This window comes from Ambystoma mexicanum, chromosome 2p (assembly GCF_040938575.1).
Source record: "Ambystoma mexicanum isolate Mex_15411 chromosome 2p, UKY_AmexF1_1, whole genome shotgun sequence".
Taxonomy (NCBI): domain Eukaryota; kingdom Metazoa; phylum Chordata; class Amphibia; order Caudata; family Ambystomatidae; genus Ambystoma; species Ambystoma mexicanum.
In genome coordinates this window covers 449768671-449793532 of record NC_090923.1, presented here as the reverse complement: position 1 = coordinate 449793532, position 24862 = coordinate 449768671, and the positions used below count along the sequence as shown (strand labels likewise).

The 24862-nt window shown below is 43.4% G+C and overlaps 1 protein-coding gene across 2 annotated transcripts in view; it reads left to right on the top strand.

Annotated features, from left to right (window-relative positions):
• FRMD4B (FERM domain containing 4B) overlaps positions 1-24862 on the top strand; it is a 1720334-nt gene that overhangs the window by 573155 nt on the left and 1122317 nt on the right. For both annotated transcript variants that reach the window (XM_069643814.1, XM_069643813.1), the window contains one exon: positions 5398-5494. The gene's annotated coding sequence lies outside the window, so the exon portion shown is untranslated. The remainder of the gene's footprint in view (positions 1-5397; positions 5495-24862) is intronic.

Below are 24862 nucleotides of genomic sequence, written 5' to 3'. Positions count from 1 at the left end.
AGAGTGACCAAAGTATGCTTCAACGAACATGAATAATAGGTTGACGATTTAAAAATAAATACAGGCAATCATTTTAATTTGAAGAGTAAACTGCATGAAGGGGACCACTTATTTTTACACTTCCATGCAAGAGGTTCTCTCCATGCAATTGTATTCTTTTGTAAGATACAGTAGTATAAAAAAAGTGTCCACACAGGCAATATCATCTGAACATCTTTCTTTTCTACCACGTGTTGGAAAAGGTGATGTGTAAATGCCTCCAAAAACAATCATTGCAGAAAACATTTACAATGGATTCCTATGGAATCTGCCTACTTTTATCAGGTGTAAAAAACAGGTGGATTCCATAGGAGCCTCTTAGTTCACTACTCCATTGTATGCTGCCATTATACCATACATTGGTTTTTAAGCCAGAGCAGGAATGCATCAGGGACACGGTTATTCAAGTCAGTGCTCATGATAAAAGGGGTGAGCAACGTTTGGAGAATGGTGGAAGGTTCTGTGTGAAGACCGAGGCTAACTCTTTGTACAGATTTTGGGAGGATGTGATTGGTGTTGCAGTACATCTAGTATGTATCTAGTCATCAAGAGCTTTGAATGTTTCTTTTAATTTTGGGAGTATGGAAAAGAGTTTTTTGTGCCATATACGCCCATCCCTGTTGTATGAAATTTGAGAAATCACGGTTACCCAAACCTTCTCCGTTGTCTGTCAGCGAGACACAGGAATGTCCATGTTATACAGTATGATTATAGCAGCTCTTACCTCAGCGTGTTGCTTCCTGTTTTGAGCCTGATATTATAACTCATCCCAGGGTAGTGGCTTTTACTGAAAGCACATGAATTTTATGATTTAGCTACCTGCAGTATTGGGGGGGAACACGTTTATACATATTCTGTCTGTGATTGTTCCCTTCTTGGAGGCATTCTGAACAACTTCCTAGTGCACATGTTGAGTCCTAGCAGCATGAGAGTTTATGAAATGGGAAAAGTGCGCAAAGTGGATGTATTATATATTTTTCATTATTAAGTGTTTTTTGGTTTAACTTTGAAACTTTGTACACTCACATTATAGTATAAGATAGAAAAGGAAAACTAGTATGTAATCACACGTTAAAACATATAAAATCACAATTCATCATAATATGCTTCTAATGAATCTCTGCTTCTCTTATATATATTATTGCAAAACTCGTCTTACATATGGGAATGTTATTAATAATAACACAACCATATTACAATCTTATATCATTTTAAAAGACTATCGCATTTCATACAATGACAAAATGATTATATAATTAAATATAAGTGGCAGGGTGTAAATGAGTCTTGCATTTTTATAATGTATTTAGGGAATATCCTCAAGTGTACTCCACCTCAAGAAAGACGAGCCAAAGCTGTTTTCCAAACATGAGAGGCTGCCGCAGTGATAACAAGAGATTCAGCTGAGTAATAGTTGACCAGAATTGGTCAGAGGCAATATTAAGAAAGGAGCTTACAAGTGTTCAATATCCATTTCTGTATTGGTCTAAAAGTCTGGCGCAGTCAGTTAGGACACGGCAAGCTGTTTCTATTCTACATTCACACAGGAGACATACTGTTGCTTCAATAGGAATCCTCTTCCAAGCTCCCCTATATTCCAAAACTGGAGGTGTGTTTAAGCAAAGATACAAAATGAAGTGCCTGAGATTTTTATCACAGTATTATGTCAAGTAGCTTTGCGGTATGTCAGGCACAAAGCAATGTTTTAAATGCATTGCATACCTCTTCTTGTATGAGAGCTTTGTCAAATTTCGTGAGCGGTCCCAGTCTATCGTTTTTACTTTCAGCTTAGCCTGAAATTCATGACTAAAATCTTCTAAAAGAAGTTCAACACTAATGGTATCAAGATGCTTCTGAGAAGTTTTCACAAGCTCACAATATGCCATATTACGGCGATTATGGTAGGTATCGTCCGCAATAATACCTAGCAAAGAGTCTGCATTGCCTTTGGCCAGATGATTTTGGCATATAACTTCCATCGCTGTATTTTCCTGTGCGACAACAGAGAGGTGAACCCTAATTCACATCTTAAAGCTTGGAAGGGAATCGCTCTCAGGAGTACCAGTAATGAGCGGAGACTGTTCCCCTCCACCCAGTCTAGCTAGAGAACAAAGTTCTCCGGGAGTTTTTCGAGGCCATAAAGAATGCTAGGAATCACAAATAGCTTGTAGATTTCCAAATACACTTCGGCAGAGTCACCTCCTTTCCTAGTAATTAAATTCTTAATGACCTGCCATTTCTTTACTGTTTTTGAATGGAGAGTGTTTCCATAAAACAGAATTGACGGGTGAATCATAATGGGCATGCCCAAGTAAGTGTAAGCATTACCTGACTCCAAAGATTCGCAACCCATTTTTCAATTATACATCTTTTTGGGTTGTGTGTTATTATGCACAACTTCATGATTTTGGTCTTTTTCAGATTCATTTTCAATTAGTTAGTTTCCACAAATGCGTAGACAGTGTGCTTTGACCGTTGTAATCCAATTGGAGTGCAGTCTATCAACACCGTGTGGTCCGCATAGGATCTTGATACAGACTCAGAGTCGATTTCTGGGGGATAATTATGGCAAGCCAGCAATACCTCATCCATGTCCACACTTAGAGTTTGAAAAGCGGGAGGTATTAGTACGCACCCCTATTTCAAACCTCTATTCGTTGCAATGGACCGAGATACAAGCCCGTCCCGGGCTGGCCTTAAAACCACTGAGGTATCAGAATACAGTAGTTTGATGAAATATAGTACAGCAGGGTCAACATCCCAGTTTTCTTGAACTTTTCCCATAGCCTATTTTGTTCGGCACAGTGAAAAGCCGTAGTTTTTGGATACATTATATTGTGTATCGTAGCATGAACCTCTACAAAAAGGGAATTAGCCTTCCAAAGGCATGAACAATGGGATGCCTTAACAAAAACAGGAAATAAATTGTGTCCTACCTTATGAGTTACAGCATGGATCAGCTAAGAAAACCCCATAGAATGTACATTGGAAAATATGTTTTTAGAGAAAATGATATCTACTAAATAATGTTACAAGAGAAAAGGTGCTATTAACTGAATTTGGCTCTAGCAGCCAGGCCTTGCGCTGGGAATCTGCTTTAGTTGTGTAAATGCGCTGGGCACGAGGGCTTCTCCCCATCTCTGGCTTTGCTTACAGTCTCAAATGTTATTACGCCGCAAAAACAACATTTGTCAGTACCTGATGGCTATGGATTAGCAATCATGATTTTAGTGATACATATTAAATCTCCATCAATCTGTATGTACAATATGATCATAAATCAGGCTGGTGTTCTTTGCCAATTAGTAGGCATTGATTAAGGACACCTTCTAGGACATAGTCAGTGAACAATTGTGGGACTGCAAATGCATTTTGTGCATGTGCAACCAGAGTTTTTACATTCACAATTGCATTAGTTCTAGGGTAAATGCAATTTTCGATAGTGCTAAACTAAAGCAATGGTATATGAGTTTGCACAAAATGCATACTTTCCCTGGTAATTCTATATCCAGGTGGACATCTGAAGGGCAGCGATTCAACAATGAAATGCCTCGCTTGTGTTGGCTGATTTATCGGGGTGCACAGGGGAAAATGTGGGAAAGTGTTGCAGGTGGTAACGGTTCCTGCAAATACTGGCACACTGGAAGAGTCTCTCTTGAATGTGAAAGAATTGTATTGCAGTACGGAAGATAATGACATGGGATACTGGTGATCCACTCGACTGCCACTTGAAATCGGGTAATGGGGTGTTCCCTGTACCCCTTCTGGAACCTGACGGGAACAGATGAGATTGCCTTAGCACACCTATGAATGATCATCTTCAACAGCCTTCTCCACTCCTCTGTCTGGAACCCCAGAGGAGAGATGTGGTACTGCAGCCATAGAGGAAACTCGATGCATCAACAGCCTTTAAATAGTAGCAGAAGACTACACACCATTGGGAAAATGTCCAGATGCCTTCCAGCCCCAGCACAATACACTGCTCGTGTTATTATAATCCAAATTTCTCCTCCTTCTAAGTCACAGGGCCCTCCCTTTCCAGCTCCTACCTCCCCTGAAGGTGAGGGAAAAGAAATGGACAATGTAAGGTTGTGGCTGAAGAGGTCAAGCGCTAATGTGCCTTACATTTATAAAACCCCTGACATTGGGGGGGAAGGGCATTGTGTAAACATCATATTCGACACACTGCAGGTCAGCAGAAATGACTGGGAACAGGATTCATATTCTGACGGGTCAGGGGAACTCTCAGAAGGAGGGGTGGACTTCCCTGTAGGGAACTCTGGATATTTCCCAGTAGGCTTTTGCACTCTGTGACTCTTTTGTGTGGTATTTCCCATTTTTTTCCAAAGCAGAATGTTGGGGCTTGCTGGAAATGTTCAGTAGGGGCCACTTTTAAAATTATTTCAAGGGCCTCTTTTGGTTCCCAGTCCACCCCTGCTCAGAAGGGCCTTAGGATTTCTAATTGGAATATTCCTGCTTTTCTAGCGGGTCTAGAGATCGTCAATGTATTGTTGAGCTATTGTGAAAAAACTCCCAAGCTGACAGCGGGACAGCTCTTATCTTCTTTTGAATAGTTACCATATGACTTGGCGCTCTGTTAAATGTAATGCCTTTTTGTACAGATTGTATTTTAATAATGTTTTCTACAATATACACGAAGGTGTCACATTTGATTGTGAATCCAATGTTTTCATAACTAGATGCACTAAGAAAGGACCTTTAGTAAGTGCCACAATGTAACTCCTGTTTGCGGGCGTAAAGTCAGTCACATCACATCACTTTGCTATCAGTGTGTTTTCTCTGTTATCTTTGATTTGTGTACTAGATAATTTCAGTGTTCCTTATTGCAAGACTAACAACACATGTTGACACATTATGAATATGCAAAGCATTAATAATCCCGTTACCTTGTATCCTCTATCAAGTTAAATGTTATGACAATTGGAAAGTAAAGGAATGTGAGGAGCGGTCACTAGTTCTGGTTACATGTTTAAAGTGTCATTCATAGTATCATTATGTGTTTAATGTTTTACACTATGAATTTCTGTCATTCTTAATGGGATAGTGTAAGAGTTATGCCACGATTCCTAAGGCATCCAAACATTACCTCAACATGCAATTGCCCCTTATCAATGTCTCTATACTTTTTTCCAAACCTGCCTTCTATACTCCAGGTTAGAGAACTCAGAAATTCTTTGGCCTCATTCAGCCCTTATCGAATCCAACCGAAGGAATTACAAATTAGCAAAGATGCAAATTGAATGAAATGTGTAACTATATGTAAATGTTGACAATGCAGCATTTTCAAAATTGCTATAAAGGTACAAATATTGTTTTATTTTTTATTTTACTTTTCAGGACTCTGGGTTCTCCAGGATTAGTGGTTGTCTTTCTTTGCTATTTATGCTTGTTAGGAGTTTGCAACCAGCCTTCGGTGTATTCGGGCACATAAAAAGTGAGTTTATATAATTCAAATTGTTCATAATGTGTGTACAATTTTAATTTTAACACTTTAATAAAATTGAATTTCCTTGGATTTGGTTTTTGGTCATTGTTTTCTGATTTTTTTGTAGTAGCATGTGCAGTCAATAGGTTGGATTATAGGTAGATAGGAATAAAGCTCATCAACCACCACCCTCTGACATTATTGGTGTTTCTTTTTTTGCTAATTTAGTTTCGTTTTGGAATGTAGTTTGTACGTGATATATAAATGCAGCGTTATCTTATTTTAATCATACAATTCATTTTTCTATGAAATTGTAAATGTTTTCCTATTTTGTATTTGTATATAAGATTGCTCTGTCAAGATGATGATACTTTTACTTGTACTCATATACTAATAAGATTTGTTTTGGAAGATGTGTTTGTCATGATTAGAGTATGACACTTTTGCTATTTATATAATAACATAGAAAGGACCTTGCTGTTCTTTGTACCAAATTTGCAATTGTATGTTGCAGGTAGGTGTTCATATGTATATATTTTCAAAAAAGACATACCTATTGGAGATTAATGAGCCATAGTTAATGATTCAAATTTGAATTGATATTGAAATAATCTGTACCTTTAGTGAAGTGAGTTGTGAACATGATTCTTATTTATTGAATTCACTAATGCTATGAGGTTATATGTACACTTATGCTTCAAGTCAATGGCTGCATTTGTATTAAGCTTTACGTTTCCCAATTCTCCAGGGTTCTCATTGTTTTGATTATATCTGCAGCATAGGATAAATTGGAGTATTGAGGCCAGCAGAGAGAAGGCTTGCCTTCCAATAATGGGGAGGTGGAAATGTATTGGCAGTGGGAATAAATGTATATTTCTGAGCACAGATATGCTGATCCTATCCTGTCAATGTGTTGATGTCTCAGTGGATGTATCTTGAGGTGCGTAGAACAGTGGCATGTTTCATACTATTAAAGAATGCTTGTGTGAAGTCTCTGTGCATGTTAAAAGTTGCCAGATTGAAATCACTCCTCTATTTAGCCACAGATTAAGATTCTGTATCTGTTTTAAGATTAAGGATCACTGACTATTTAATCTTTTTATTTTTTGGATTTAGCATTTAGTAAATGTTGTTTACTACATCACAGAATAACAGGTGATTAAAAAAAACACAAAGCAAAATGATATGACACAGGCAAATCCATTCTTCATCATCATTATTTATTGGCTCAAAATATGTATTTCCACAATTATTACATTTCATATAAAAAAAATTAAATTAAATATTAAAACATATTTGAAATGTATTTAATATACACCAGCCAAGAATGTGTATTTGCACAAAATGCTTATTACAGTTCTTAAGTTGCTATGCTTAATTTTTAATGAAAAAGAAAATATGTCCAATTAAATAAAAGTTGCAGCCAGGGAAGGATGCTCAGCCAATTAGGTGGCTTGAAATTCAGGCAGAAACTACCAGTGTCCATCCGTATTCTCATAGCGAACTGTACCTCTGTCATGGGAACTACCGATTTATTTTTAGTCCTCTGCCCCACACCTCTCAGGTGTCCTCCCCAACCTCCAGCCACCATGACATCACACCCTCACCATCCCATGGACTTACCTGCTAGCCTGGGTGTCCCTTTTCCACCTCCTGCGCTGCTTTCCAGGCCCACCAAGAAATAGAAAAGGGACTTAACTCCTCTTCTATGTAATATGGCAGCAGCCATCTTTATTTTACAGGAGATTGGGCGTGTGCAATATGTACGGATGCTTGCTCCCGTCTCCAAAACATTGTACTCTCCCTCCACCCCCTGACAGTCAGGATCCCTGGGGTGTGAATAACTATTACCCCTTGGTTGGGGTGTACCATGATGGTAACGACCCTGAGCCCTCTCTGAGACTGTCACTTTACTCAGGGTTAACTAAGCTGGGGCTGGTAGACTGGTGCAGTCATGTATGCCTTCGAATGTGTGGGTAATTTCTATGTCATACTATATATAAGTCTGTGTTTCATAAATAAGATGCTCCTTGAAGACTTTCAGTGTAAGTGCTGCAAAATGGCACATTATCAGAATAATATCACATGAAATCAAAATCAATGAAAATAAAACATCATTTTAAAGCAAACTAAAATAAACAAAAACAGAAAAATGTGACAAACCTCGAGACTGATTCAAATCCCCATTGTTTAGAAACGTTTTGAATCAGATTTGTGGCAGTTCCTCCAATCCTTGTTATGGCACACCTCTGAAGCATGTTCCTAATAAACTATCAGGCAGAGCTAGAAGTTACACTTAGAATTTGGGGTAGTGCAAGTTTAGCATATATCTACACGACACAGTACATACTAAACACTAAGGCAGCACATAAGGCAGGTTTAACGTGCTTTGGCTTTGCCTGTGGAATAAGTAGACTGAAGTAGATGTTGGAATGACGTGTGTGGACTGAGTATACTACTGCACTGTAAGGTCAGAAGTTCAAAATTGTGACCCATTTGAGCACGTTCCTGTAAAGGTTTAGATTTTTCCTGGCTGTTTTGCGATTTTTTTACTACCAGCTCCCACTCCAGAGCTCAACAGGAACTCAGATTCCGATGTGTACCTCTGAAGATCCCATGTACTTGAGTTCAAGGGTCGCAATATGTATCCCTATGTTCACTAGCTACATACCATTGCCAGGCCGACTGTGAAGGTCCCTATAGTTAGTGTCAGCTATTTGATACTATTAGGGAGCATGGCATATCTGCACATTATAAGAGGACTTGACGGCCAATTTCCTTCTAAAATATGGGGCACGAACGTGCAGTTTAGCATGGGGTGTGTCTGTGTGTCTGTGCCAGTTTCTTAGAGACAGATAAAGAGAGACAGCGTGTGCGTGTGAGCGAAAGAAAAGAAAAGCGAAAGAGAAAGAGAGAGAATGGGGATGTGGGACACACATTGTGTCATGAACTTTTGCCCAGTGAAAAGCATGTGAAAGTTAAATGTGATGACCACCACTAATTGTGTCAATTACCACAACGGTTGAATGGACACATCACAGCGAGTTTGAGTAGATGAAAACCTCACCCTAACCCACAACACATGGGGGGAGCCTGCTCCATTATCTGCTCAATATATGGAAGCAGACACCTACTCAAAAACGGGGTGAATACTTCTTACTAAAGCAGCTGCAACACTTGCAGAGACCCCCTGATGGCAACGCTATGCCTACAACCTAAGTTAACCAAACTTCCAGCACTCCAAGGTGAGACCAGGACTGGTGCTCGTCTCATTTTTGTCAGTAAGGATGAATGCAGAACAGTCGCCAGTTAAGGATGTGGCTGAACATCTGGGAGACAGGACCTTGGGGAACCAATATGTCGTGCACCTGGCAGAGCCAGATACCTGCAGCTGTGATGCCTACCCAGGATGATTTCTGCAAGGACACCAGGACATGGTGCCCTCAGTTCCCCTGAATCAAACATCCTTATATGGTCTACATTGCTTGACACCATCCTACCATAACAGGAGCTGTGTCTCTGCCAGACTGGAGGATCCGTACCCCCCCATCACCTTTGTCTTTTACACATTGGTGTACACTCCTTAGGATCCCTACAGCTCCAGACCCTGATGCCACCTTAATCGGAGAGACTGGTATGCCATGATTGCAATACTTCTTGATCCAAGGAGGGGAGTGTTTGACAGCTCATTCTTGAAACAAGCTGGAAACACAAAACTGTGAGGTAATTTGGCAAAGGCTGAGCCCGGCAACAGCCATTGGATCCCCACCATGAGGGACCATTCACATTGTTGTGTCTACTTTTGGCTTCCTTTGCCCATTTTCCCTTATGGGAAACTGATATTTACTACTATGGGGGATAGTAAACACATGTGTGTGAGGGAGAGGCATTGCAAAGGTACATGTTAGACAGGAACCACAAATGCTGCAACACTGTAATGCCTTTTCCTAACCTGCCCAACATACAGAGCATTTCTAGCTAGAGAAATCAGCCATTGATTGGCTAAAGAAATGTGGTTGCTGGACTCACCCAGCTCCACATTTTAGTAGAGAATCCAACATTGGGTATGTCAGACACCCCTTTATTGCTTATAGACCTGACTTATTTCCATGGAGCCCTTGAACTACTGTGACATTAGGGATAACCTTAACCCTAATGGTTGGTAATTCCTGAACATCTGAACCTGTAGACCTTATATCCACTGAGATCATGTGTTACCCTCTCTCCTGAGCTGCCACCCTTCACCACTTCTAGGAAACGGGCCTGACTGCTTGATCACCACTATGAATTGGTGTGAAAGGACAGCTAAATAAGCTCTGTTTGCCTAGATGAGGAACAGTGTACAGCCTACAGCCTATGACCTGTACACAATGCCACCATCCCGTGAAAGCAGTTACATGTAGTCACATGTCTCACAAGACACGTATGACAGCCAACAAAAGCCCACACCATTCAATTCAGTGCAAAAGGGATGCAGGTGTATGAAGAATTTACGTAACTCATCATCAAGGGCTCCACCATTGTTGCTATGAAAGCAACCACACTTAATAGCTTTATCAACACAAGAAAATGAAGCACAAGGCTACTTAATTAAATGTGTACGCTTACACGCCCTATGACAGTACCCAGGAACTGTGCCACAGTTTCCAGATTCAGATGACAAAGCATAAAGGTCAAGAACTTGTCAAAAATGACCATCCGACTCATCACAAATCTGGCAGTAATCCAGCACAATTACCGCTGAGCGGAAATAGTGTTACCGCCAGTTCGTGCAGTGGAATTAGCACTGCATCACAACCTCGCGTGAACACGCCCATGACTCTGGGCTCACATTCATCGTCCCATGACCAACCATGCCCATTTGCCCATATTTGTGGGGCCACACTCTGTACCATAGCAATTATGCCTTGCATGCCAACACACGTGGGGGAACCATATCTGACAACATTTCCTATTTCCCCTACAGGCACTCGCGTTTAGCCAGAGGCTAAACCAAGGCGGAGGTCCCAGCGCGATATGCTGCAGCAGAGCAGGGCCAAGGTAACTCCCACACCACAGGCCACCAGGAGCAGTGCAGGGCACACTGCACCCACACCTGCAGCCAGAGGTACAGACACTGAGGCCACACCTGCTGGGGAAGTGACTGAGGAGCCACAGGGGGACACCAGCTCGGTGTCACCACCTGCCGAAGGGCACCACTCTCCGGAGAGCCCTCCATGCTGCCAGCATCAGCACTCCCGGAGAGCCCTCCATGCCACCAGCACCAGCACTCCCAAGAGAACCCTTTGCACCACCAGCGCCAGTACTCCACAGAGAGATCTGCGCTGCCACCAGGGAACACGGACACCAGAGCCGGACGTTGATACTCCCTCATATGGCTCCCTGACATACAGCCCTGGGCCAGTGCAGATCCCCTCACCCACACAGCACACTCCAACGAGCAGCATGCTGTTGTGGAGGTTCAGGACATGGAGCGCAGACAGCGGGAGATAGAGGATATTGGCCACACTCACTCTGCACACCGGTAGGCCATTAAGGTCAGAATCCAGGGGCCTACCCGCAGGGTTTTGTGTGGCATGGCATGGAACAGGGCCAAGACAACAGCCAACATGTCCGCCCTGACACTGTACGCCCAAAGGGTCAGCAAAATGACAGAAGGCATTTCTGCGCTGGTGCAATGGCAGCAAAACCTGGGGACATGATCTGTGCCATCCACTTCAACCACACCCACAAAGGGGCACACCACAGTGACAGTCACAGAGCCTCCTGCGCCAAGATTCACCAGGGGCCAGCAAAGGGGGTAGGGGTTACATTTATGAAGGACTCTGGGACACTTATTGTCATGAGTGGCCATACTGGGAAGTTGGTGGTGGGAGGGGGATCTTGTGATGGGGAGTTGGTGGTGGGATGGGGGATCGTGTGATGGGGAGCAGGTGGTGGAAGGGGGGATTGTGTGATGGGGAGTTGGTGGTGGTAAGAAGGATAGTTGGGGCACTTCATTACATACAAAACTGTATCATATAATTATGCAAGGACATTCCTGATTGTCACATTGTCGTGTTTATTGATTGAGGTGGTGTCACAAAGTGGTGCATGGCATGATCCATGTGAAAGCGTCAGAAGAAATTGTCTATCAGTCCCTGGCATTCCAATCTCCCATCCTTCACCTCATCTCTGGCAATGTGTGCATTTGCCTCAGCCACAGGCACTGCCTCCTCATCCTCTGGGTGTGGCATGTCCACGTCAAGGGGTAGTGTGACATTTCTCCTCAGGCAGATAGCTTGCAGCATGGCACAAACAAGCACAATTTGAACCATTTTCTGTGATGCATACATCAGGACTCCACCAGTCTGGTTGAGGCAGCGGAAACATTTGTTACGTAAGGTATCTGTTGGTGACTTGGGCAGCAGACATGGTGGCTGTTATATGGCAGTGTAATTCCACCGTGGATGTGTTGTGAAAACAAAATCAAAATATCGAGGCTGAGTACCCCAAAAGGAAATACACCGAACACGGTTTACAAAGGAACGTACAAAGTACTTTATTTTATACTGAATCCAGTTACAAAAACAGAGCAAAATCAGATAGCTATCAGCCCTCAGTACAACACAACGAACTCCAGCGTGGTTCAGTGTGTTCAGTGAGAGACATTGTACATTAGGATGCATTCGCTTTTTATACACTTGGTGGGCACGATGTCCAGCCCCACTTCGGTTTAATATTCCATTTAATACATCACAGATCTAGGGTTTGTGCCAAGTCTCGAACAACAGCATATAACTGGTTTGCCTTTAATACATGGCTCAACAAGCCTATGCAATGACTGTGTATTCTAAGATTTTCCATGCAGGCCTTCTCAAACATTAATACAATGTAGTTAAACAGATGTTCTACGTTCAGTATTTGAATACATTCTTTCAACATATGCTCGTGGATTAGTTTTATTGCACGAGTAATCCTTGTACACACAGGTCAACGAAGGACAAGGTCTCAGTTCACGACCTCAACAAGTGGCCTGCAGGCAAGTTACATATTAGCTATGTACAGAGGTCAAGACAGCCATGTTGTATTCTGGAATGACATCGTCCACCATTTTAACTCACAGGGTGACTTTTACAAAGCGAATCCTAAAATGGTGGATTGACCTAAAATGGCGGCTTACATTGATTTAAGGTCAGGACCTTGCAACACGGATTCTTTCGCAAGCGACTTTCGAGCAGCTTAGAATAGGCCAATAATCATATATTTATTGCAATAGGAGGCTTGATATAATTTCACTTTTGAAATGCCAAGTGCTAAAACTACTTTGGATCTCCTTGCAAATAACTCCATGCATCATCGTCCATGCACCCTGAATCACTGTCGGAAATATCTATTGCCATTAGGTCTTTTGCTAAAATATCTTTCAACACATATTCTTTGGAAGTTTTATCCGGGGCATACATTTTATGTCCTATCGAACCTATCGCTTGTGCGCAGCATCCCCCTAGCATCGAACACATACCAGGTAGACACTGAATACAGCAACAAAGAAACAACAGGATTCCCAAAATAATTAGCAAGACCGAAAGTACCTTCCAACCCCAAGATTGCAAGAAGTCCCAGAACCAAGCGCTTAGATCCCAGTTTCCCTCGGGAACATGCACTTCGGAACTAAGGACGTGCAGATTCTGTATTGCCTTGAAGATAGTTGGGGAGGAATCTGGTGCGAATACACAGCAAGCGGACCCCACTAATTTACACACTCCACCATGCTCAGCCAGAATGACATATAATGCCCTTCGGTTTTGAATTGCTACTAATCTTATCGCCTTTTGTTCTAAAGTCATATTGTAGAGTATATCCGTGGTCCGGTTGATGGTTCTCTCCAGTACTCTCGCTAGTTTTCTGATATCTTCTGAATTCGCTATCTGCCCGAATAAAATGGCACAACTGATTTAGCTATATCTCCCATGATTTGTGCTGGGGTGTCACCATTCCTGTCCCGCCGTGGATGAGCCTTCGAAACTTCTCTTGTACTAGCTATAAAAACCCCAGATAACAGGATCCCTAAATAACAGGTTCCCTGCCAATCCCTGGGCAACCATGGGAATGCTACATTACCGCAGACAAAGTAGACAGGTTCGCCTACATACAAAGGTCTGTTTTCCCCAGTCAAATTTGCAACGTTGGCACAACCTAGAAAATTTCCCATTGACTGAGTTCCATTCCTCTGTATGCAAAAAGAAACTAAATCGGGGCTATGGTTAACAGTGTAAGAAGGAGGCCTGGCATTCATGTTGCCTATTGGAGCCATTTCAAAGGAAATCAAAGATTGAAAGGGACAAGACAGTTTATCAGAAGGCCTAATAGAAGCAACATTCGGTTTACTCCTGTTTGCGAAAAGCAAGCATCCCAGGGGAGTTAAAACACATTTCTCAAAACTATTCAAATTGGTGCCATCAAAGTTCCCTGAGATGCTATCATTCCACCGGCCAAAGAACAGTGCTCTAAGAGAAGCATACCAAGCAGTTGTCAAAGGTAAAGGATGAATATACCACCCTAGCCCCTTATCCCCGTGTTACGGTAAATGTGAGCAGAGCCAACAGTTAGATTTATTAAAAATGGCATGCATAGCATTCATGATAAGCAGTAGAGTTTTATTGTGGTACCTTTATCTGTGCTGAGAATCCCTAGGGGATAGAGTATGCAAATGTACAAAGGGAGATGGAACAATAGGTGCACTTTCAGTAGGCAACAAAAGTTCTAAAGAATGAGTTGCCTCGAGGTACCACAATCCTAAAGCAGCGACTATTAAAAACCCAAATATCATTATAAAAATACAGCAATACATCTTCGGGGCCCAGGCATTTTGTCCATTGTCCCGGTTGGTCACCCCCTTATATACAAGTCCCATACGAGCGGTAGTGGTAGCAGGCATTGCAGTCTTCAAATGGAAACCCCAAAGTTCATTGCTGGCAACCTCCCGGTCGAGCGACTTCTTAGTCTTTCCACAACCCTAGCCAACAGAATCCCCTTTCTCTAATTTGGGCAAAAAACAAGCCCTCGATGATCCTTTTCTTCTTCAGATGCACAGCCAAACCGTGCAGTAAGTCTATCAGATGCACAGCAGAACCGTGCCGTAAGTCTATTTCCTCGGATATAGATTGTACCTTACTTTTCCCGGTACTGATTGATCCGGAAACAATATGTCGTCACTTCCTGCTGGAAGCAACGTGTCGGAAGCAAGTGAAGCTGCCGAATTTGAAATGGCAGTTTCTGGATTGTAAACTTTTGGAGAGTGTGGAGACAAAATGGCAGCTTCCCCAAGCCTCACGGGGTCAGAGAGATTCTCCGGCACACTCTCAGTGCTACTTACTGCTTTGGGATCGTTGGTTGCAGTATCAGCAAGGGGTTCTGTTTCTTCTGTAACGTGTGGCACAGGGTGAGGAAGTTTCTTGAGGTGGGACGCGTGGATCCAGTTCTTTCTCCCAGTGAACCGCACCGCTGTCTGGGTGACCAACAGGACTTGGAATGGCCCACGCCAGTGAGGCGCAAGGCAAGAGGAGCGCTCGAAAGATTTGACTAGCACCCAGCTTCCAGGCAGTATGCTGTGGCCCGGGCCCTTGTAATGCACAGCTAAAGCTTCTCATACCTGGTGATAAATCAAATACAGGTTTTTAGTCAACTGGCTAAAATAATCTGAAAGTAATACATTTTCAACATTTCTTAATCAGCTACATTTAGAAAGGTTCCAAATATTGGCAGGTCTCCCCATTACCACCTCAAATGGAGAGAGCCCAGCCTTAGTTTGAGGGGTTGTACGCATGCATAACAACACGATCGGTAAGGCGTCCGGCCATTTTAGTTTGGTGCCAGCACACGTCTTAGCGAGCTTGTTCTTAAATATACCGTTGTGTCTTTCTACTAGTCCGGCGCTCTGAGCATGTCTGGCCGAATGGAACCGTTTGTCAATTCGTAATGCCGTACATATCTGCAGAATTACAGCAGCAACAAAATGTAGACCATTGTCCGGCCAGATAACTCTTGGTAGCCCGAACCGCGGGAAGTATTCCTTTAACATGATTTTTGCAGTAATCGTAGCTGTAGCATCTTTAACAGGAAAAGCCTCAACCCATTTACTAAAAGCACAGATAACCACAAGTACATATTTTTTATTATCGCATCATTCCATTTCAATAAAGTCAGAGTGGATCACTTCAAAGGGGACAGAGGGTGGCCCAAAACTACCCTTTGGAGGTACTGTCCCCTTTCCCACATTGTGTTGTAGGCAAATCATGCATTCCTGGAAGTAGCGCTGGACAATTTTTGAAATTTTGTCATTTACCCTAACTTTCTCTAACATTTTTGTCATCTTCTGGGCACATACATGCGTAGGACCATGGGCCATGATGACCATCATCATAACATACGCGTCAGGGAGTAGCCATTTCCCTTCTACTATGTCCACCCAACACCCGTCACCGTCAAGTTTCCCCAAGCCTTCCGCCCACCTTTTCGATTCTTCTAACGTGGCATCAACTTGGATATCCCGTACAGACCCAACACCCTCATCCATTGCATAAGCATTTACAGATTCCCTTGTAACATACATCTCCGTAAGGAGATCAGTAGCAGTTTGCCTAGCTATCTGATCAGCGAAAGCATTCCCTTTCCCTATATCATCTGTAATCTTTCGATGTGCTGCACATTTCATAACTGCTAACTGAGTAGGGAGCGCAAGCGCTGAGAGTAGTTGTACTGTTAGGGAGCCATGTTGAATTTTGGTGCCATGCGAAGTAAGGAACCCTCTCTCTGACCAAAAATCTCCCAAAGTTGTGAACCACCCCAAAGGCATACTGACTATCAGTATATATATTTACTGCAAGATCTTCGGAAAGTTCACAAGCTCGGGTCAATGCTATAATCTCTGCGGCCTGCACAGAATTATCCGTGATTCTCTTAGTTTCCACAACCGTGCTCAATGTAGTGATCGCATAAGCAGATGTGGATGTACCATCCGGAAGTTTAAAGCAGGTGCCATCACACAACAGCTCCCCCTGTGGATTATCCAAGGGAGTATCTTTCAAATCAATTCTACCCTTTGTCTATTGTTCGGTCGTATACAAACAATCATGTGGCACTTCATCGCCACAAGTAGTATCTTGCGGGAAAGGTAGGAGTTCAGCCAGACTAAGAACACAACACCTCTTAATTTGAATGTGAGGAGCAAACAAGATCAATTCATATCTTGTCAACCGTGCAGACGTGAGGTGTTGCGTTTGAGTTCGGTTCAGTAGAACATCTACAGAGTGAGACACCATCAGGGTTAGATCATGGCCTAGGACCATTCCCTCACTCTGTTTTACAGACGCAGCATCGACAGCTCGCAAACATCTTGGCCAAGCGCATGCTACAGGATCAAGGGCGGAAGAAAAGTAACTGCACAGCCTATTCTTCCCTCCATGTTCCTGTGTTAATACAGCCAAAGCACATCCATCACATTCATGCACAAACAACACAAAGGCCTTTTCATAGTTTGGTGTGCCCAAAACTGGTGCAGAGCATAATGCAGTCTTAAGCAAGTCAAACGATTGCTGGTGTTCCGCGTTCCATGGCAATGGCGAAGAAATGCCCTTCTTTGTCAAAGCCAACATCGGTTTCATCACTAGTGAAAAATTTGGGATCCACAACCTACAGTAAGAAGCCATACCTATCAAGGCTCTAACTTCCTTCTGTGTATTTGGGACAGACATGCCAGAAATGTGTTTTATTCTTTCATGAATCAATATACTTCCCTCCTTTGACAGGAGATAGCCTAAATAGGCGACCTCCTGACAACAATATTGAAATTTTTTAAGCTGAGCTTTGTGACCATGCTTAGCTAGATGGATAAGCAATAACACAGTGCCCTCCTTACAGGCACTCTCAGAGTCAGCAGCTAGAAGCAAATCATCAACGTACTGAAGCAAAATACAGGTAGAGGGCAATTCAAGGGTATCAAGTTGTTCTTTCAAAGTCCTACTATAAATGCTAGGACTCTCTGTGTACCCTTGAGGTGCACAAGTAAATGTGAACGAGCGTCCCCCTAAGGTGAACGGGAACAAATATCTACTATCCTTGTGTATAGGAATACTAAAGAAAGCGTTCTTCAGGTCCACAACACTAAAGTAAGTAGCTGTAGCTGGAATCATGGTTAGGATTGTCATTACATCATGCACAATTGGAAATTGTGGTGCCACGACTTTATTAATGGCACGTAAATCAATTATGAAATGGAATGGAATTGCATTATCGCCTTTCTTGTACACGGGTAAAATCGGACTGTTATACAAACTTCCTGAAATTTCTTCAATCACCCCGCAATGCACAAAATTGGAAACAATGCATTTCAAAGCTTGCTCGCCCTCAACTGAAATCTTATACTGGGGAATGCGTGGCAGCTCAGTTCCATGTTTCAAAACTATCTTGACAGGTTCAATCTGTAAAACACCGACATCATTGTCGTCGACAGCCCACAAGCTCTCAGGCACATTAATGAATTCTGCAGGCAAAGGTCTAGTCAAGAATTGCCAGACAGAAAATTGCTGTGGTGAAATCGTCAAGCGTACTCCATCAGAAGAACAATAAATCACTGCATTTAATTCTTTTAACAGATTCAACCCCAACAAGTTCTCTCCACAATCCGAAGTCAACAGAAATGGACAATGGTCCGTAAAGGGACCCAAAGAAATAGGTACCGGCAAAGAAACCGGACAAACAACTGGTGTACCAGAAAACCCTACAGAAACATTGGTTTGCCCCGACAGTAGAATGTTTGGAACCCGTGAATGATCAATGGAACACTTCTGTGCTCCAGGGTCTATCAAAAACTGATGTTTCCTATTTCCCACCACCATTTCAACGTAGGGACCTTTCTGAATGACGGGAATAGGTGTCGGTTCCAAACCCTGCTTCGGGCAATCCTAACGAAACAGAATATCATCAAAAGGAAGCTCTTCAGATAAATATGCAGCGGAAGGATGATCAAATATGTTCCTGGTGTCCACACTCGGAGTCTGATTGTCCTGCGAGAAAGGTTGCTGAGGGTCCTGTGTAAACTGACCTCTACCTGGGCCCCCTACACCCAGGCGACCCCTGGATCGCCTACCCATATTTCCAAATGTATTATTTGACCTTTGTTGAAGGACGGGGCATTGTGCTCGCCAATGACCCTCTCAACGACAATAAGCGCACTGGTTAATGTTCACAGGACCCAAGGGCACATTCCCCTGTGGGACATAGTGACCTCTAACCTGAGGACTACCCCCTCTGGAGCCTCTAACAATTTGCTGCAATAGCACTTTAGTTTTCAAATCGCCTTTTCGTTTTTCAACCCTATCTTTTTCATTATTGACACAGTTCTCGTAGTACTGAGCCATGTGCAGTACTTCTGATTGTGATCTGGCCTGCCAAGCGCTCTCAGAAGACATAATTTGTGACTGGATGTCAGGTAGCAATCCACGTACAAATTTGTCCACAAATAATCTTTTCCCAGACTCTGTGCCTAAGTCTTGTCCACTGAAATCCGAGAATACTTCTTCGAACCGATTAAAGAACTCTGTAGCACCCTCAGACTTTCCTTGGACACAGGCCGTAAGCTTGTCCCAAATAATTATTTTTTCTGGAATTATAGTTTTTAATTTTGCAATAATTCTATCAGGCAAAGTTAGTATCACCTGAGGCGGTCTTTCACCAGCTGGCCTTTCTCCATCGAGTCTAGTTATATTCAGCCATGTATCTCCCAACCCTGGTACGTCGTCAATAGTTCTAACCTGTTTCCACAAATCTACAGGCAGGAGTACAGGAAAGAACAAATCAATGTCACCTAGGGTGAACACTGAGGACTGCAAAACGGACTCTATCTCTTTACAGAACTCTGTCGGATTTTTCCTAATGTCGGGAATGGATTGTCTAATAGTGTTCACTTCCTGTCGTGAAAACGGGACGTGAACAAACTGCGATACATAATGTGCGGGAATCTCCACAGCAGGTGTACCTGCTGCAACATTAGCAGGAATCTCAACCTTTGGGACAAATGTCGGAGGTACCTCTCTCATAGGCAACTGAGAAGTAGGTGACTCTGAACGCTTGCTGAGCAATAGAGCTAAATCGAGCGCTAAAGCAGTCGAAGAAGTGCCAAGTGAAAAAGCTCTCTTGTAAATACTCAATAACTCTGTGGGACAACTAATCTTTCTTTTTTCACAATCATCCTGTAGGTACTCTATCATTACCTGTATCACTTTCCTCTGCATTTCTGGCGCATACTGACTATACGTGTCATATACTTCAACAGGAGTTATCGACATATCCGAAATCCATCTTTCGTACAAATTCGTGCTTCCTCAGATATCGATTTACGACAAGGAAGGAACCATTTCTGTACATACATATTTTCCTCCTCATCATCCTCATTCTGTAACTTTTCTAACTCCTTTCTATACCCAAATAACCTCTCGACATGCTCTTTACCTTCTGCACAGTGTCTCTAGAAAACGCTAGAATATTTAGATCCCTTAACCCTTGCGGGAGATCCGCATTATTTAATCTTCCCCACATTATACATAACTGAATCCCTAAACCTTCAATAAAAACATTTTTCTCAGGAAATGTATCCATATTATAAAGTGTGGCGAAAACACTAACTTGATCATCCTTCTCCATACAATGCTTAGCCCATGCAATTAACTCACGTTTCATCTCCGGTGGTACAGAATTGCAAGTGACAACCTTTGACCCTGCACCTCGATCGATTACAAGCGGCTCAGGACCACTTGGAAGAGAGGGAGCAGGCAAATTCGATGGAGGTACTGGAACTGGTGCGATAAAAAGAGGTGGGGGAGTTGGAGGAAGCTGGAGGAAGGGGAACATTAGGAGGAACAGGAACAACAGCAGGTAGAACAGGAATAACAGGAGGAAGAGGAAAGGCAGCAGGAAGAGGAACATACGGAGGTAGCGCACAGGCACCAGGCCTTCGTTCATTTAATAATTTATCTATAAATTCATCGGAAGCATGGAGGTCCTTGGACGGATATATTTTTTGAATTCCAAGTGAGAAAGCCCTGTCCATATTTCTAGTCGATTCAGAATGTTTATCTTGGTCATACAATAATGCTTTTTCGGCATTCGTCTTATGAAGGCGTGCATGCTTCTCTCTACTTTTAAGTTGTTGCAATGCTTCTTTTTTCCAATTCTGCAAAACATCAAATACTGCAGGTCTAGCCTTTTTCTTTAATAGAATTGACTCTAAATACTCAATACGAGGGATTTCAAAACTACCATTGATTGGCCACTGAAGTTGGGAGGCATTTCTGGTTTGTCTGTGCCAAATGTCATTAAATACTATACTTTCAATGCCATGCTTACAGTACATAGTACGATCTGGTCAAGAGGCACACCGAGTAGAGCGCTAGCTTTGACATCCGTGCAGAGCCTGCTAATGCAGGTTCGACCCCGGTGGGGCCAAACTCAGCCTTTCATCCTTCCGAAGTCGATAAATGAGCACCACACACCATGGGTAATAATAAGCAGCGCTCAGATACCTGAGGGTTTGTAGCACTATATAAGTGCCAAATTAATATTATTATTATTATTCACACTTATTATTATTATTATTATTATTACATGCCGGCGACCCCTCCAGTGGTGCGGGACGGCTAAATTCCAAAGATTGTCTATCGCTGCGGAACAATGCCCTGAAGCAGGTAGACAATTTCCCAGGCATATCAAATTATTGGTGTTACCTGGTCAATAATTGTGTCTGCAGATACAATGCGCCAAATTCAAATGTTCAGGGTTGAATTAAGAGTCGGGTCACGATAGCTATCGACCCTCAGTACAACACAACGAACTCCAGCGTGGTTCAGTGTTTTCAATGAGAGTGTTGTACATTAGAATGCATTCACTTTTTATACACTTGGTGGGCACGATGTCCAGCCCCACTTCTGGTTAATGTTCCATTCAATACATCACTGATCTAGGGTTCGTGCCATGTCTCGAACAACCGCATATAGCTGGTTTGCCTTTAATACATGTTTCAACAAGCCTATGCAATAACTGTGTATTCTAAGATTTTCGATGCAGGCCTTCTCAAACATTAATACAATGTAGTTAAACAGATGTTCTACGTTCAGTATTTGAATACATTGTTTCAACATATGCTCGTGGATTAGTTTCATTGCACGAGTAATCCTTGTACACACAGGTCAACGAAGGACAAGGTCTCAGTTCACGACCTCAACAAGTGGCCTGCAGGCAAGTTACATATTAGCTATGTACAGAGGTCAAGACGGCCATGTTGTATTCTGGAATGATATCGTCCACCATTTTAACTCACAGGGTGACTTTTACAAAGTAAATCCTAAAATGGCGGATTGACCTAAAAGGGCGGCTTACATTGATTTAAGGTCAGGACCTTGCAACACAGATTTTTTCGCAAGTGACTTTCGAGCAGCTTGGCGTAGGCCAATATTCATATATTTATTGCAATAGGAGGCACAATATAATTTCACTTTTGACAATGTCATGCTGGGTTCTCCATGGGCCCTCCCTCTGCCTCTGGTGCCAACGGGTGGGCATTGTGGGCTGACAGCAGATGGGTGCATGACTGTGGTACTGACAGGGTTGTTGTGTGTGGCAATGTAGCCATTTTAAGGAACTCATGGTGACAACAGTAAAGACAGACACAAGTGATCACAGTTCTAGAGTGTTTATTAAATTGTATATGCGGGTTGGAAAAACACCTAATCTAAACCTAAATCTAAACCTAAATCAGTCCTAGTGGTGTCTTGTCAACTGAAAGGGCCTATACTAAGAAAAACCTATTGCCAATCCTTGCGCTAAATACAAGCAAAGAGTGTGGGATAGGCTTCACAAGAAAGAAAGAAGTGTCCACAAACAATAAGTCAGGATGCAGCAGTCGGTTCTCCCTTCACCACATTTTGAGCACAGGGCAAGCTAGGATTCTGGAGCACAGCACACGCTCAAGCTTTCCCAGCTCGAACTAACAGTTCCGATCTCAGCTTATCAGTGCCTTCAGTGGTTAAGTCTCTTTTCTACAAAAAAAAGTCTCTTGCCTCCGAGGACCTGATGTCTTTAATAAAATAAGTAACAAATGTTCCTTTCAGTTTGCACGTTGGGTGATACATTTTCACCCTGGTATCCCCCTCGTTCGGGCTCAGATCCCTCTCGATTGTTAGCCTCCATCTGCCTTGTTCACTATGGCTTTCAATAGAGTCTTCATCTGTACCATTCACAAATCTTAATGTCTTTTTAAACAGTTCACTGTGGACATCCCATGGTCGAGTACACTCTTGCCAACTTTACGACACAGGATTCACTTCCCCTTAGTTTTAACTATCATCTGCCGATCAAAGGCTTTCGACTGTACAGGGGATTTTACTAGACCCCTGTATGACCACTTTGACCCCCTTCTTGCCTTTCTCCCAAACCCTTCTGGTTACGGTAGTTCAACAACAGGGTAATCGCCCAGGGTTTCTCAAGTGAGCACCTACGTGGTACTTGAATCTGCTATACTGGCTTTCCCTGTGCGTATCAATAGTTCTTTGTAATTTCTTTAATCAGCCACTTGCTACTTTCGTTCAACACAGTTCGGTTCCTTTTTGGCTCTCCCCTTGACTTGTCTGTGGAGTCAAGGCTGGTACCATTGGGCCACACGTCTCTCCCCGGCTTAGCTGTCAGTGGGGGAGCCCTCCGTGTACCTTTGCTGCAACACACACTGGCTATTGTTTGTGGTCTCACGTTTCCTTCTCTGGAGGTCTCATGGGCCTCTGTCAATAAGAGCAAGGTCCCTTCTCTCCTTGTTATCCTCTAGATTTGTGCCATCTTTCTCCTCCTCATGAACTGCCATGCTGAGTTAGCTCTCTCGTCGTGCGGTCTGCTTTTCTCATATTGTGCTTTCGTGCTCCACCTTTTGTCCCTGTGGGGAAAGGAAAGCGACATCAGTTGTTTGTGATTCAGGTTGATTGTCTGACTTTGCCTGACCCTGGCTTTGGGACATGTCAGGTAAATGGCCGTGGTGTTTGCCCGATGTCTGTCGGGGTGTGCGAAAGTGTTTGTATCGGAAAGCAGGGTGTAGAGTTTTAGAGTATCCTACGGGGTAGGATGGGGAAATGGTATAATGAGAAGGGGGATACCATGTCTCACCCGTCGGTGTCCCACTTCCACTCCCCAAGGAGCCCCCATCCAGGTGATTCTACCTCACTGGTCCACCCCCAGGAACTGGATACAATAGCCATGGCCGTGTCCTGGCCACCTGGATGACAAATCCGCTGGGACTAGTCAGGGAGACACCTTCAGTTTTCTCACACCATTTATCAGCATTGATTTGGTAAGGGCATGTTGCATTGTGGTACCTGTAGTCACGTTGGTGCATATGGTTCCTCCTGTATGTGTAGTACTGCTTCTACATGCAGGTAAGTCTGCCATGTGCATGCTCCCTGGCCTGTACTGTGACGATGGTGCAAGAGGAGGGGGGGTACAGATTTCCCATTAACTTGGCATGCCATCCTTTGTGTAGTCAAAGCAATCCCCACCCCATTTGGGCATGTGCTTCGCAGCGTATGTGTGCTGGCTTTTCTACTCACCCACTATCCAAGTCCATTGTCCTCTGTGCCTCTCCATGTATCCTGGCAGTGTGCTGTTCCATAGGACCGTTGCATCATGGATGGAACCAGGGTAGCGGGCACAGCAGTGGGTGATGTACAGGTTGGGGTTGCAGGTCACCTGCTCTTTCAGGGAGTGATAGTGCTTGCGGTTTCAGTACATCGCTTTGTGGGCCTGGGGGGCCATCAGCGCAACATGGGTACAGTCCAGTGTAGCAATCACATTTGCCATTTGGACAATGGCTTAGAACTGTGCCTTCATGGCATTGACCTGGGTTGGGGTGGTAGGCAGTGAGATGTGGTATATTACTTGCCGCAGGAGGGCTTCAAGCACCTGGCCCAACACTGCACAGAATGTGGGCTGTGCCATGCCGTTCATCATGGCCACAGAGTGCTCGAAGGTGCCAGTTTCAAGAAATTGTAGGACAGACAATAGCTTCAGCAGTGGGGCAACAGCTGTCCGAACGTTGATCCTGCTCCCTATGTCATCCTCTATTGTGGTGAGCAGCTCTGTTATAGCCTCCATGTTGAGGTGGTACAGGGTGACCAACTGGCTGTCGGTGAGGGTCCAGGGTGAGGGCCTACCCCCCGGGATCGGTCTATGCCTTGCTTGGCCTCTCTTCCGCCTCCCTAACCCCCTGCCTCTCTATTTCCAGGCGCACCATGAGCAACTGCCTGCCCAGCACATGGTGGCTACTGGCAGTGTGGTGTTGGAAACAGAGTATGGGTAGGGATG